General features: G+C 42.1%; 1 protein-coding gene across 1 annotated transcript in view; it reads left to right on the forward strand.

The window, feature by feature from the left end:
- LOC133163395 (potassium/sodium hyperpolarization-activated cyclic nucleotide-gated channel 1) overlaps positions 1 to 12546 on the forward strand; it is a 45326-nt gene that overhangs the window by 8226 nt on the left and 24554 nt on the right. The window lies entirely within an intron of this gene.

A 12546-nucleotide genomic window follows, 5' to 3' on the forward strand; every position in this document is an offset into this window, starting at 1 on the left:
GTGGCATTTATTCACCAGTTTTTAGATGCCCGCGTGTTAACGTTAGTGTATCTCATCCGAGATAATTAGGCTTACATTTCCCGATGGGAAAAGGGAGGCGTTTATTGAAGTGGACTAATTGGAGGGGATGGCCACTGCTGTTTAGCATATATTCCTCCGTTGTCTTTTTTTCCTAGTCCAAGCTCATCCTCAGTGTCCTTGTCGGACCATTGTTTGTTACCGTTGTTGTCATCATGCAGATGACACCGCGAGTTGACATTCTTATGGTGCAAACGTCGCGCATGGCCGAACACCGATCCAAAGGTCCAAAAGGTTGCGACGTGAAGTCTGCAACCATTTCCCAAGCTGAACGTCAGCACTAAATGAGTCTGCGTAGATAAAAGTACTGGGGCGCGAGTTCAATTTCAAGCTCCTGTGATGCTAACCAATGAAGTAGAAAGTGCTAAAAAAAAAAAAAACAGTCCAGCCAGCCCATTTTTCTGAATTTATTGGTGACCATTTTGGGTGGGGAAAAACTTTCTGAAAAGGTGGGATCATTATGAGGTAGACTGACAAACAGGCAGATTTTAGATATTGAACATTGTGCAGGTTTCACCCTAGCTGCATATTGACAATTGTGCTGCATCATGCTATAAATCCTTGTATGCGTATGTTAATATAACCAAGTCACGCATTTGCCAGCTACATCTCTCATTCAGATTTTCCACTGTCACGTAGCATCCACTCGGAAACACCGCTTACATTTTTCATTGAACCACGTTCAAAGTGCAGTTTTGCGTTTTTTTTGGTTGCTCACTTACTTAGTTTAAGCAGGATGAGCGTAGGATGTATTACTGATCAAATTTAAGGACTATTTTGGTGTTTTTTTTTTCCCTGCCTCGAAACGTGTTGCTGCCATGTGCTGGGCATGCCGGCTATGTGGGAAGCTGATTAGCATTCCAGATGAGCCACTAGGAGTCTGTGGGAGGAAGGCGAAGTGGTACAGACCACAACCGCAAACAAGTATGATCCTTAATGAACCAGGGAATGAATGAACGAACGTTCTCCCCGCAAGTGAAATAATAAGCTTGAAATAAAATGGAGGCGTTAAGGTGTCATATTCTCCCCCCCCCCCTCCGCCCCATCCTGTACGCCAACACTTCGACGGATCTGACACATCCGCAGGGGCTGCTGTGAGCACGGGGAGCGGAAGAATTCTCAGCTGTCGTAAGGAGTTAGGATTTGTGCTTAAAAAAGGGAGAACAAACTCATTCTGTAATGCAGTTCCATTCAGTCGGTTGGTCGGTCGGTCAGCCACTCTGAAGTGGACGATAAGTCGTCATCCGGCATGCACGTCAATGTCCTTCACCGCTAACCCCTTCCTCACTTTGTCACCACCTCTTTGCTCCATCTGCCTCATCAAGAGTCGCACTCGGAGCAGGCCTGAAGCACGCTCGCTCCCTTTTTTGACATTTTCATCACAGTAGCCTTAGAAAAAAGGAGAAAGTAGCTAGTAGTCTCGAGCCAGTTACCGACTCATCGAAACTCGATTAATTGACAACTGAATAATCTGGAATTCATAATTATGCTTTGAATGAGGATTCGCTTTAGGTTGGGGCCAAAACAAATGATGAGCTTCATTATGCAGAAATTTCCTTTCAACGCCTCCCAGAATAATGCTCGGTCATGCTTGTAAATTTCCAGGCCGAGTGGAGCCGGTGGGCTGGTGTTAGCGAGCGGAACGCCAACATGCAAGCATGCACGCGTGTGCTCCATCATTCATTTGTTTGTTTGCTCGCACGTAATTATGGCGATGGCGATGGCTCAGGGAAATTGCAGCTTACGCAGAGAAGGTCGTGCCGAGCGGTTGACTGCTCATTCGGCACGCTGAGCAAAACAAACAAGGATTTGGAAAGGAGAAAAAAAAAAAAGCGAGTGACAGAAAAGGCAGAACATTGGAAACTGATTTGGTGTATTTCAGATGGACTTCAAAGGTGACACGGTGGCCTTCAGAGGACAAATTTCAACCGTTTTGTAATGGAACACCTTTGATGATAGGTCATGCTTGGCTCCGAGCGATAAGACCTCAAGGCATCGACATTCTCCTTGCCTTCCATATTATCTGCCTTTCTTAGTTTGAAAGTAGCATGATTTTTAATTTATAAAAAAAGAACATAAGCACTGCTTAAGTATGGAACAATCATAACGATGATTGGGCTGAATTTGAGCATTTGCTCATTTACATAATCATTTTCCACCAACAAACCGTTTTTGATCTTTCAAGGACACTTTTGCCCCCTTTGCTGCTTTTTTTTTACATTTTTTTAATTCCATGCTTCGCTAAGGAACGCTAATGATCTAAATGACCTTAACTCGGTCACACCTCAATAATATGTGTTAGCAAAAAAAATGGCTGCCCTTGTTGCAGTTTTCATTTTCGGGGCGGGAAGGTTTAGTAAATGTAGCTAACGCTATCCGTGCCGCATCTGGCTCATAACAGCCACCAGCAGCAACATCAGCATCCGGCCTGCTGCCATATTCCCTCTCAGCCGCATGGGCTCAGGTTGGTCTGGTGGCCCCCCTCGGGAGAAGCTTTACTATTTTTTTTTTTCCAGCTCCAAACTCAATCTGTCTGATTCTGGTGTACTCTAAAATCTATGTAATAGCTACAAATATTTTATGCCAGCATTGAAAGTCCAAATTAATCTATTCCTGTTTATTTTAAAACCCCCAAAATATAATCTGCGTCGCTAAGAATTCATCCAGAGCTCATTTCAATCCTAAATCTTACAATGGGAAACAAAAAAGTTGATTATTTACTCTCACCTCCGACTCTGCTGTCATCTCTCACATGATGTAATTACTTTCCTATAGTTGATGGCTAATGGATTACTTATCCTTGCCAATTTGACGACTGATTTAGAGAGACTGGCATTGAAATTGCATCAAGACAACGTGTCTTAGGAGCCTGCGTTGGATGAAGGTGATTCAGATCTTTGGCTGCTATTTAGGAGATTTACTGCTGCTCGGTCAATTGATCCGCAAGAAGGCAAATTGTGAGCCAGCTGAGCCAAGTATCTAAATGACTCCTAACTGCATTACAGCGACTGCATTTGCCCTCCACTGAAGTATTGTCTGACTGTCTTCCCACACACACACACGGATACTTATGTAAACACACTGGTGAAGATGCTGATTGTCTATCTTACCATGACTCAGTCTCAGCGTGTTGTTGGTGCACAACAAACATAAAAAGTCTCCGGGTTAACTTGTGAAAGTACACAGTAGTCATAGTTTGGATTTCCGCCGCAGGATTACGTAAAGAAAAAATATTCCGGAATCAAAAATCTGCAATCTGATAAGAGCATATAATGAATTAAATAGATTAAAAGGCAAGGTGACACAGATTGACGTTAAACAAGAAGTACCATATTTGATATTTGATTTTGTTTGATCAAACATTTTTGGAGTCCATGTGGTCAGTCCGTGGTCTATCTAAAGAGTCGGCTACATGCAATTAATTCTCCAGACGCGCCGAATCTTTGCAAGATTACACAATGCATAGATAACACATGCCAGCCTGTGACATTTCAAAGAGGCAGCAAGGCCTCATTAGCATGTCCGCTCAAATGCCATTTAGCGGCAGGACACACAGAGTGTGTTTCCTCTTCTGCGACGTGATTGGATGTGACATCTCAGTGTGTGTGTGTGTGTGTGTGTGTGTGAAGTGTATGTGAGTCTGCCATGCATCATGTTTGCGTGCGGATCTTTCAAACCACGTCGCCTCAGGGTGGCACGTGCCTGCAAGGTCGCACAACTGATCTTTTTTTTTCCTCCTTTCGTGAAACACGCTCGTTTTATATTTTATTTGGCGCGCAAAAAGACAGAAAAAGTATGCACGAAAATTAAAATACAGTATTGAAAGGTTGAGGTCAGATGATGAAATGCATCATATTGGCTCCACGGATTTGTCTGCCAAACTTCACTGCCTCTAATAGCCAACGAGGCAGATAACGTCCATGGAAAGGCAAGATAAATCAATACAAACGACATTTACGTTGCCTTGACAGAACTTATTGTGTTGAGTAGTCATTCCTGCAATTGGCAGCGTGCTCACTGCGGCAGTAGATTAGCCTAAGTAAAATTAAACGTAACAGAGGTTGAGACCTGCACTACTTTATTTGTGTCGGCTTGCCCGACTACATCACCGATGGCGGTTTCTGCAATCGGCAGCAGCGGGAAGTGTTGACAAAATGCTAACAAAAACAACAGAGGATGGTTTAAGGCCATATTTGGTACTCAAATTTATTTCCTTACCAACCTACATTGCCTGGAGTAGCGTTGTCCGCAAAAGCAGTTTGAAGTCAAACAACACCAAGCTAGTCGAATAACTTGCACCGATTGAATTGAAAGGCAACATAGATCAATACGAACAACGTTTGAATTCTCCTGAGGAACCACGCTCCGTCGAGTAATCCGTTTCTTCAATCAGCGGTGTGCATGTGAGTTCTGTCAAGTCAGAGGCAGTACATTAGATAAAGTCGACTTAAGACTAGTTTCACCCAGACATAATTGATCAATAACCAGTCGCAAACAATCGGACACATTCTCCCCAATCAATAAGCTCTCTGGTGCGTTAGCTTAGATTTTGACATCGTGAGGAGCAAAACAGCGGAGGCTGCTGCTGCAGCTGCTTTTGTGTATTTAATGTGTCACTAAGAAGAAGTTGGTGGGTGGGTGACGTCATCGTCGTCATCGTGCGTCACAGCAAACAAAAGGTCTGATTTCACTGGGAGGTACAAGTTTAATGATGTGATGACGTACTTTAACTATACATATTTTCATTGTCGTGACCGACACGTACAAACAAGCAACACGCAGCTTGATGGCATTTCTTAATCGGCTCTCGTTCCTTTTTACGACACAACGCTGGCGGAGCTAGAGGGGGGACCGTTAGGGATTTGCCGCCACCCTGAAATATGCCAGGCGCCAGGTACTTAAAAAAAAAATTGCATGTATGACATTATCACTGAGTAGCTACACTTACCCGGTAAGTTTTCCATTTGGTCCTGGAAGGCCAGCTACACTTTGATGGATACAGCTTTGCTTAAAGTGCAGAAAGGGATACTATTTCATTGCACGGGAGTAAAGTGTGCTGTCCAAAGGTGCAGAGCACTCTTGTACGCAACAGTGACTCGCTCACCACTCGTACATTTTTCATCAGAGCTCAGAAGCTCCACGGGCATCTTCTTCTTTACACTGTGTCAACTGTGAGAGCTGAGCAGCCATTTGCTTTTTTCAAAAGACAGCAACCATGTTGTGTCATCTTACCGGTTAAAAGCTTGGTTTTACGTTCACTTTTATTTTATTCGAATGAATATAATTGAGTTTTTAGGACTGAGTGGTTCACCTGAGGTACTTTGTTGTGCTTTGGTGCTCTGCACATAAAATTGAATCGAAAACAATTTCTGCGTTCACTCACTATTGGAATATTTAATTCCCACCGTGACTTTGAGTCGGATCAAAGCATTTCTTCACTCGTAATGATTTTGAGCTTAAAATTGTGGCAAAAGTATTTTCATAAAATGAGGCATTACAAAAAAAAAAAATCAAAGTATAATCTAAATTCCCATGGTCGGTAAATTGTCAACTCGCAAACTCTTCTTGATGAAACCAAGAAACATTTTATCTGTTGATTGCACTCTTGGAATATTTGTATAATATTTGTATAAAATTCAACTAAATTAAGCACACTTAGTGCCTCAGGTGGATGATACTTTGCCATTGCTGTATTCCAAAGTTGTTCTGAGTTAAGGCATATTGTTTAATTCAACGTTTTGTGCAAAATTGAATTGGTCTCTTCTTCATACACCCCCCCCCCCCCCAAAATTAATATACATAAGTGAATTTGTGTGAGGAAAGGACTAATGTTCTATGTATGTATTCAGCACATTGTGTCATTTCCATGATGTTGTTTTTGGCGGTGGTGCAAGTTAGTTCAAGAATTGCTCCGCCAGTGATGGCATAATCTTCTTATTCCGCCAATTATATCAATAGGAACATTAACATTTGCCCGTTTTTTATTTCCCCATGAAGACGTGTTATAATCCATCGTTTCCCCTCCTGCTGTTTTCCCTTTAAGATATGAAGACACACTGTCACTAAGTAGAATACAGTCTCATGGCATTTATGGCACATGTATAACGCTGTTTCGTAATGGACTCCTCGTGTCCGTTTTTAAAAAAAATAAAAAAATTATACTCCCTTGTCGTCCGCATTTTAGCACACGCCTGTGTGACGATGAACATAACACGCCTCAAGTGGCGTTCTCACTTGCCTCGCTTCGCTGACGGGGGGCAGCTCACTCTTCTTAGGCCCTGAGGAGCGGAAGATCCCAGACGCTTGCCGCCTGAGAGACTCCAATTTTTTTTTCCTCCTCTCTTTTTGGAACCCCTGTAGATTTGAACCCTAGTGCCCTTTCAGTTGCAGTGTCAAAAATTTGTAAAATTGAAAGAGATATAGTTCAAGTCTGGCATTTTTGCCAGGCCCTTCAAAAACTGATTTTCAAAATCTCGAGTTTCTGTGAGTGAGTGTTGGCCGAGCATGACAGCGTAATGTGACAACTCGGCATCAAAAATTGTAAATCTCAATATACTACCCACAAATTGCATGTCCCTTTTATCAAAATGGACAAGCATATGGCAGCTAGCCAGTGCGCGGCTACCACAAGAAGCTAACTCAGCAGTCTGGTCCACTTTCTCGTCAAACACGTGACTCAAATGCAATTGCATGAAGGCGCAATTCATCAACCTGCAATCTCGCACCGATATCTTAACGATACATCTCCTTCAATGTGTAATGTTCGCTATATCCGTCTCTTGTTTCCTGTTATTTAGCGTCGGAGAGCAGAGCAGTCAGGAGAAAGAGCCGGATACAGACAGACAGCAAGGGGAAGAAAGAGTCTTACGCAATTAGTGAACAAAACAAAAATAATACTGATAAACCCTGATTTAGAAGCATAATGATCAACATTTTCAGGAAGGGCAAAAGCAATCGTGTACGGCTTGTTATTTTTTAAGGATGCACTCCTCTGTTATCTGGCCTGCGGGGATGTAAGTGTTTCGGCAGCCCCTCAGCAGTCACACTCCATCAACATCTGCTCTGTCGTCCAGCAGCCCGCTGCTTTATTTTTAGCATCTGAACCCAGCGTATATGTATTTCTAATTTTGGATCCATCCCTCCATGTCTAAAGCCAACGATAGCATCATTATTGTAATAAGTCTCCACTTGGAGGGCTTTCCCCTTCCTCAAAACATGTGAAAAAGTTTGTTTGTGCTCGCAGGCTCAATAATGCACGTTTTCATGTTCTTGTTAGGCCCCCGACTGTGTTTGACGTCAGAGCAAGGAATCTGGATGTCGCGCATAACCCCGCAAACAAAAATGAAGACGGAAGAAACAACCATTTTAGAATCAATTTTAAATTGTCCAGATTGCTACTAAATTTGAATTTTCTTACGACCCTCCAAATATCCAATCTGATTTGAAGCAACCTCTCGCTGTTACCACATTCAAACCAGCGTAAATTGTGAAGAATTAATTGACTGTGGGATATCCCGAGTCACCCCGACCCATTCTGCTTCCTAGTGTACATGCAACAGTTAGCAGATGGATGACAGCTATGGTCTTGGTAGGGCGGGCTAAAGTGATAAGTATGGCGATTAGGCTAATCTGGTTTATTTTTGTTCGATGGTGGTGGTTGGCCTGTGAAGACCGCGGGGGGGGGTCAAAGTTAGCGAGGGGGGTTTCTGCATTCCTACTGATGTTTGCACTGTAAACAGATTCCCCACACGAGCCTTTCGTTGTTTTATTACCAGATTAAGACGAGTAGCGCTAGTCTCGGCAGCCGTCGCGTAATGACGCCGATTAGCTATTAGCGTTTTCACTTCCCAAGAGTTAATGTTGCGCTTGATTTGCTCAGGCAGCCTCCATCTATCTGCCAACATGGCCCTTGTGATCATCATCCTTTAGTCATTCTCGTTAGCTGTTAGCACCAATCAAAACACCATTAAGTTGCCCTGATGCAAAGGTAATGATCAACATTAGATAATTTGCCATTTTATAGAAATGGTTACATTATAAAAATCATTTCACCAAATCAGGGTTTCAGTACCAACACAACTCTATATGTATGGCTAAACTAATTTTGCCCATGGGCAGAGAGTCGATCCACACCACTTTGACTGGAGTCATACCGCGGGACCCCCATGCACTCCCCCTGGAGGATGCTTCTGTTCCCGTGTAAGTGATGGCGGGAAGAGTTCATCTTCCTGATGTTAACATGAGCACAGCGGGTCATCTTGTGCAATCCAGTCAAATCCCTCCTGCTCTCACATGGGCACTAATCCACCCAGACTGCCTCCTTAGCACAAACACAACTTAGGCTCAAACCATTCCCTTCTTCTTCTGTCTCAGTGACAGACATATTTGCAAAAACAGCACTTCTGTATTTAAGTTTTCTTCGGCGAGACGTTTTTGGGTCACGGTTCTTATAAGAATTATAAAAGAATGTGAGGGTAAAATTACTTTCCATACATTAGGCATTATCTTATGGACATGACAGCAAAGCATCCATTTTCTATAATGCTTTTCCTCACTAGATGATGTTATTTTGAAAAATAAATCCGCCCCTCCACAGAATCCCTCAAGTGACTTATTTGGCCTTTATTTGACATTTAATATTGACATTCTAAAATGACTGCAAATGGGCTAAGGAAGAACCTCTTACTAGGTCGAGTATTTTTGCAATATGTTTTGCATGACGAACAAAGAACTCTAATTGACTTCCTGGAATGATGATGTTGTCAAACTGTCGTAGCGAAACTAACTTGCGTAACAATTGCAAGTGAGAAAATGGGTCAAGTGGGAAAACAGTTGTTCTCGGGCCTGCTGGCAGCTTTTGAGACAATATGCCCACACAAATCTCGCTTCATCTGTCTCCTCTCCGCTTTTCTTCCCGTTGTGCCGATGAGTTGTCAGGTGCCCAGAGAGACGTGAGATTTATGAAGCTACATCAAACAAAAGTTTAGATTACATATGTTTTGGGGTTAATAAACACAAATAAAACATGAATGCCTAATGAGGAAAACTTGTCGCAGATTAAAGTTGTAATATTACAAGAAAATTAATCCATTATCCTCCAAGCATAAAACTCAGATTTTAAAACCTTTTTTAAACTTAGTAAAATAAAGAACTGTGAGTAATTTCAAAAATTATAAAACTCTGTATTATGAGAATTTTCTGTCTACAGCAAGTTTATGTTTTTAATGCTAAATCACAAGAGTTTCAAAATGCTTCATGGGATCATATCTGGTCCACAGGCCGTAGGTTGCCCACCCCAAGGCTAGATTTAATCGATTTTACTGCCATTATGACCTCCGCCTCGGGTTTTCCTTGCATGTGGATGCCGCCCACCAGTGTCGAAACCTAATCCGCGCCTTCCGCTCATTACCAATGCAATAGCTCCAAACTACACGGAAACAGTACTCGCTGCAGATTATGAAGGCAGGCAGAACACAAGTGTCGAGGTTATCACGCTCACACGACCAAAATAGACAGCGGGTTGGTGACGCGGCGGGAAAGAGCGAACGGGCCGCGCCGCTGTGACGTGCTTAGTACGAGGACATGCAACGTGGAACTTGTCAATCCTCAAAGATGACTTCATTTGTGTACACAACTTTGATTTTTGGATACGGCGACCATTTTGTATCCCTTCGTAACATGACTATCTTTGTTCAATTCTGTTGAAGAACATTCTACTCACAAATTATACATGGCTGGATGCCAAAAAGCAAACATTTGTTCAAGAATGTGCTTCAAGATGATATTAATGCTGCCCTTTTATTTTAGGCGGTTAGATAGCGTCTTGTTTTCCACCATCCATCACCCATCTGCTTCTTAATGAAGTCGCTTTCTTCCTCTCAGGGCTTCATTGCCTCAATAACGTCGATGCAGTTTGAGTTTTTTGTCCTGTCTCTTCCTTTTTTTCCCAGACTCATTTGCATGCTAAGTAGTTTCCTTAAGCAAACAGGAAGTTGCTTTGAACTCTCGAGCCTTCCTCTGTGTTATTGTTCTGGCAATGCTTTATGCTTAAGCTTGACAAATCATTGTGATGAGACAAATGTACTAAAAAAAAAAAAAAACTGCCATTTGTGGTAAGGCAAATCCAAGAAAATGAAATTCCCATGGCAACTTTAAAACATCAGAATTGCAGATTTTGCCGGAAGCCTTTTTTTTTTCCATCCTTCAACATAATAGCTGTTGGATGGTGGATTTAATCCCTTTAAATTAGTCCCTCGCTAATCCCCCCCTAACCTCAAGCAGAGGTCACTCAAGTCCGATTGAAAATGCATAAATGAATGCTTTGCTAATTGTCTTCCACAATTATATCAATATTTTTTCGCTTTTTTGGGGAAGGAAAACAAAATATTACGTTGGACTGCATGTTTTATATAAACTGTGCGCCGACAATGCACTACGCTGGCGCTAGTCCTCCCGACGGGAGCGAGCTGGCCGGCCTGCACCGCCGTGTGACCCTTTGCTGCTATCACATCACATCTTGGCTCTTTGTCTCTGCTGTATTAGAGGATTATTCTGACCTCTGCCCTTGCCCCTGGTCAAACTGGAGCCGAACGCACTGTAAGCCTGTATTTTTGCCGATGCCAGCCCGAGGTGTTGGCCGTGCTTTTGGCTCCCTCTCACTGCCACTTCGATGTTATATTTGTGTGAGGATATCGATTTGAATGAAGTATTTAAAATATTTGATGAACTGATTATAATGAATTATGCCAGTCTCTCCTTTATTAATAGAGCACTTTAAATAAAACCACAGTGGAGCTGCAGGTGAAAATCTTCACCGCTCATATGGCGGGATGAAACAGAGGCAGACATACTAACCCCTCGTTCACCATTCTGTCCGATTAACGAACCCTCATGAAAAAAAAAAAAAAAAAAAGCAATTTTTTTTATGCTACTTCCCCCACCCCCCAGCTAGATCTGTAAAACATTTTTGCAACGTTAGCCTTTCTCCAGAAATGAATGCTTCCCAGTTTCCAAAGTGAAAACTCCCTAATGGACACCGTCATCATAACCAAAGTGGCCCGACCCAGACCACTGATCCAAAACCCTATGTTAAGTAGAACCCCCGCTGTTATTAGAACCCACAAAACTGCAAGCTAAACAAAATTCCACATGCTGCTAATGAGTTTCTACATCTTTCCTTGATGTCCTATCCAGCAAAGCTATCCTTGGGAAGTTTGTGAAAAATCTCTCTAAAAGAGAAGCTTACTCTCGCTCTCAATTTACACCCACTTGTGAACTTTGGTCTGATCTAATACATCTTTATGGAGAATCTCTTTGCATCAAAGATATTTCTTTTTTTTTTTTTTTTTTAAGTTTAGCTTCTTCTGAACATATTTATATAACAATGAAAGGATAAACATGTTGCAGATTTTTCAAGCTAATCCTCCCGTCGCCTCATATGCAACCTTTCATTGACCCGTAAATCTTCCAAAATGGTGGCACCGTTTTATTCACATCATAGTTTTATTTTTTGGGGAATGATAAGTTTGAAAAAGCACTCCTTCAGAGGCAGCGATATTTTTTTAAAAGATGCTTGTTTCATTTATGACAGCGCTAAATTAATCTTTATGCGAAGAAAAATGTAGATGCTGTCATGTATTTTTGGCAACAAACTAGTGCCTCTAGTGGTTTTCTCAAGTAGTGCACTTGAATTTGACCTCCCCCTTGACCCAAGACCAGATGCGTCAACAATCAATTCCACACCACTGAGTCATTCTTTAATTACCGTTAATCAAAATGAATACATTAAGAGGGCCATTATGAGCATTTAACTTTTGACACTTGTTTTTTTACTGTTTGCTATTTAAGGCTTGGAAACACTTTTGTCATCTAAATCAACTGCCATTTTCTTTTAGCCAAACAGCCTTCAAGTACGTCAGCCAAGAGAAAATAAAAGGATCGATTTCATTTTTAGATTTGTGGCCATTACACTGAATCACAAAGAACCTTCTCTTGTTTCTCAAGTGAGTTCGAAACATTGAGGAATATCTGTCCTACATTTCCTTCTTTGTTTTTGTTTTTTTTCTATTCAGTTGTTCCATCTCATTAAGTCATCATTCAGTGATGAACGTGAAGGCAAACGGAGTGAGCGAGCAAAAGAGAGAAAGAGAGAGAGAGAGAGAGAGAGAGAGAGACAGCGTTCTGCTAAATTAAGAATAAAAGACAGCCGAAGAGATTCAGGGTGCATTGGAGACGAGCGCTCTCCTCTGGCATATGCTAGTGGCTAATTTTAGCCTTGCGGGGCAGCGCACTGTATGTCCCAGTGGAAGTGTTGAACCATGGAGGGATCTGAGCATCAGCCCAGCCCTCTTGTTCTCTCTCATCTCTTCTTTCTTCTTCTCTGTCTGTCTCGCTCTCTCTTTTTCTCACTGGGTGTGTATGTGGTTGCTGTCCTTTTGTTGCAGAAAGGTTACAGGAGAGTCACAATGG

This window comes from Syngnathus typhle, linkage group LG12, assembly GCF_033458585.1.
Source record: "Syngnathus typhle isolate RoL2023-S1 ecotype Sweden linkage group LG12, RoL_Styp_1.0, whole genome shotgun sequence".
NCBI lineage: Eukaryota > Metazoa > Chordata > Actinopteri > Syngnathiformes > Syngnathidae > Syngnathus > Syngnathus typhle.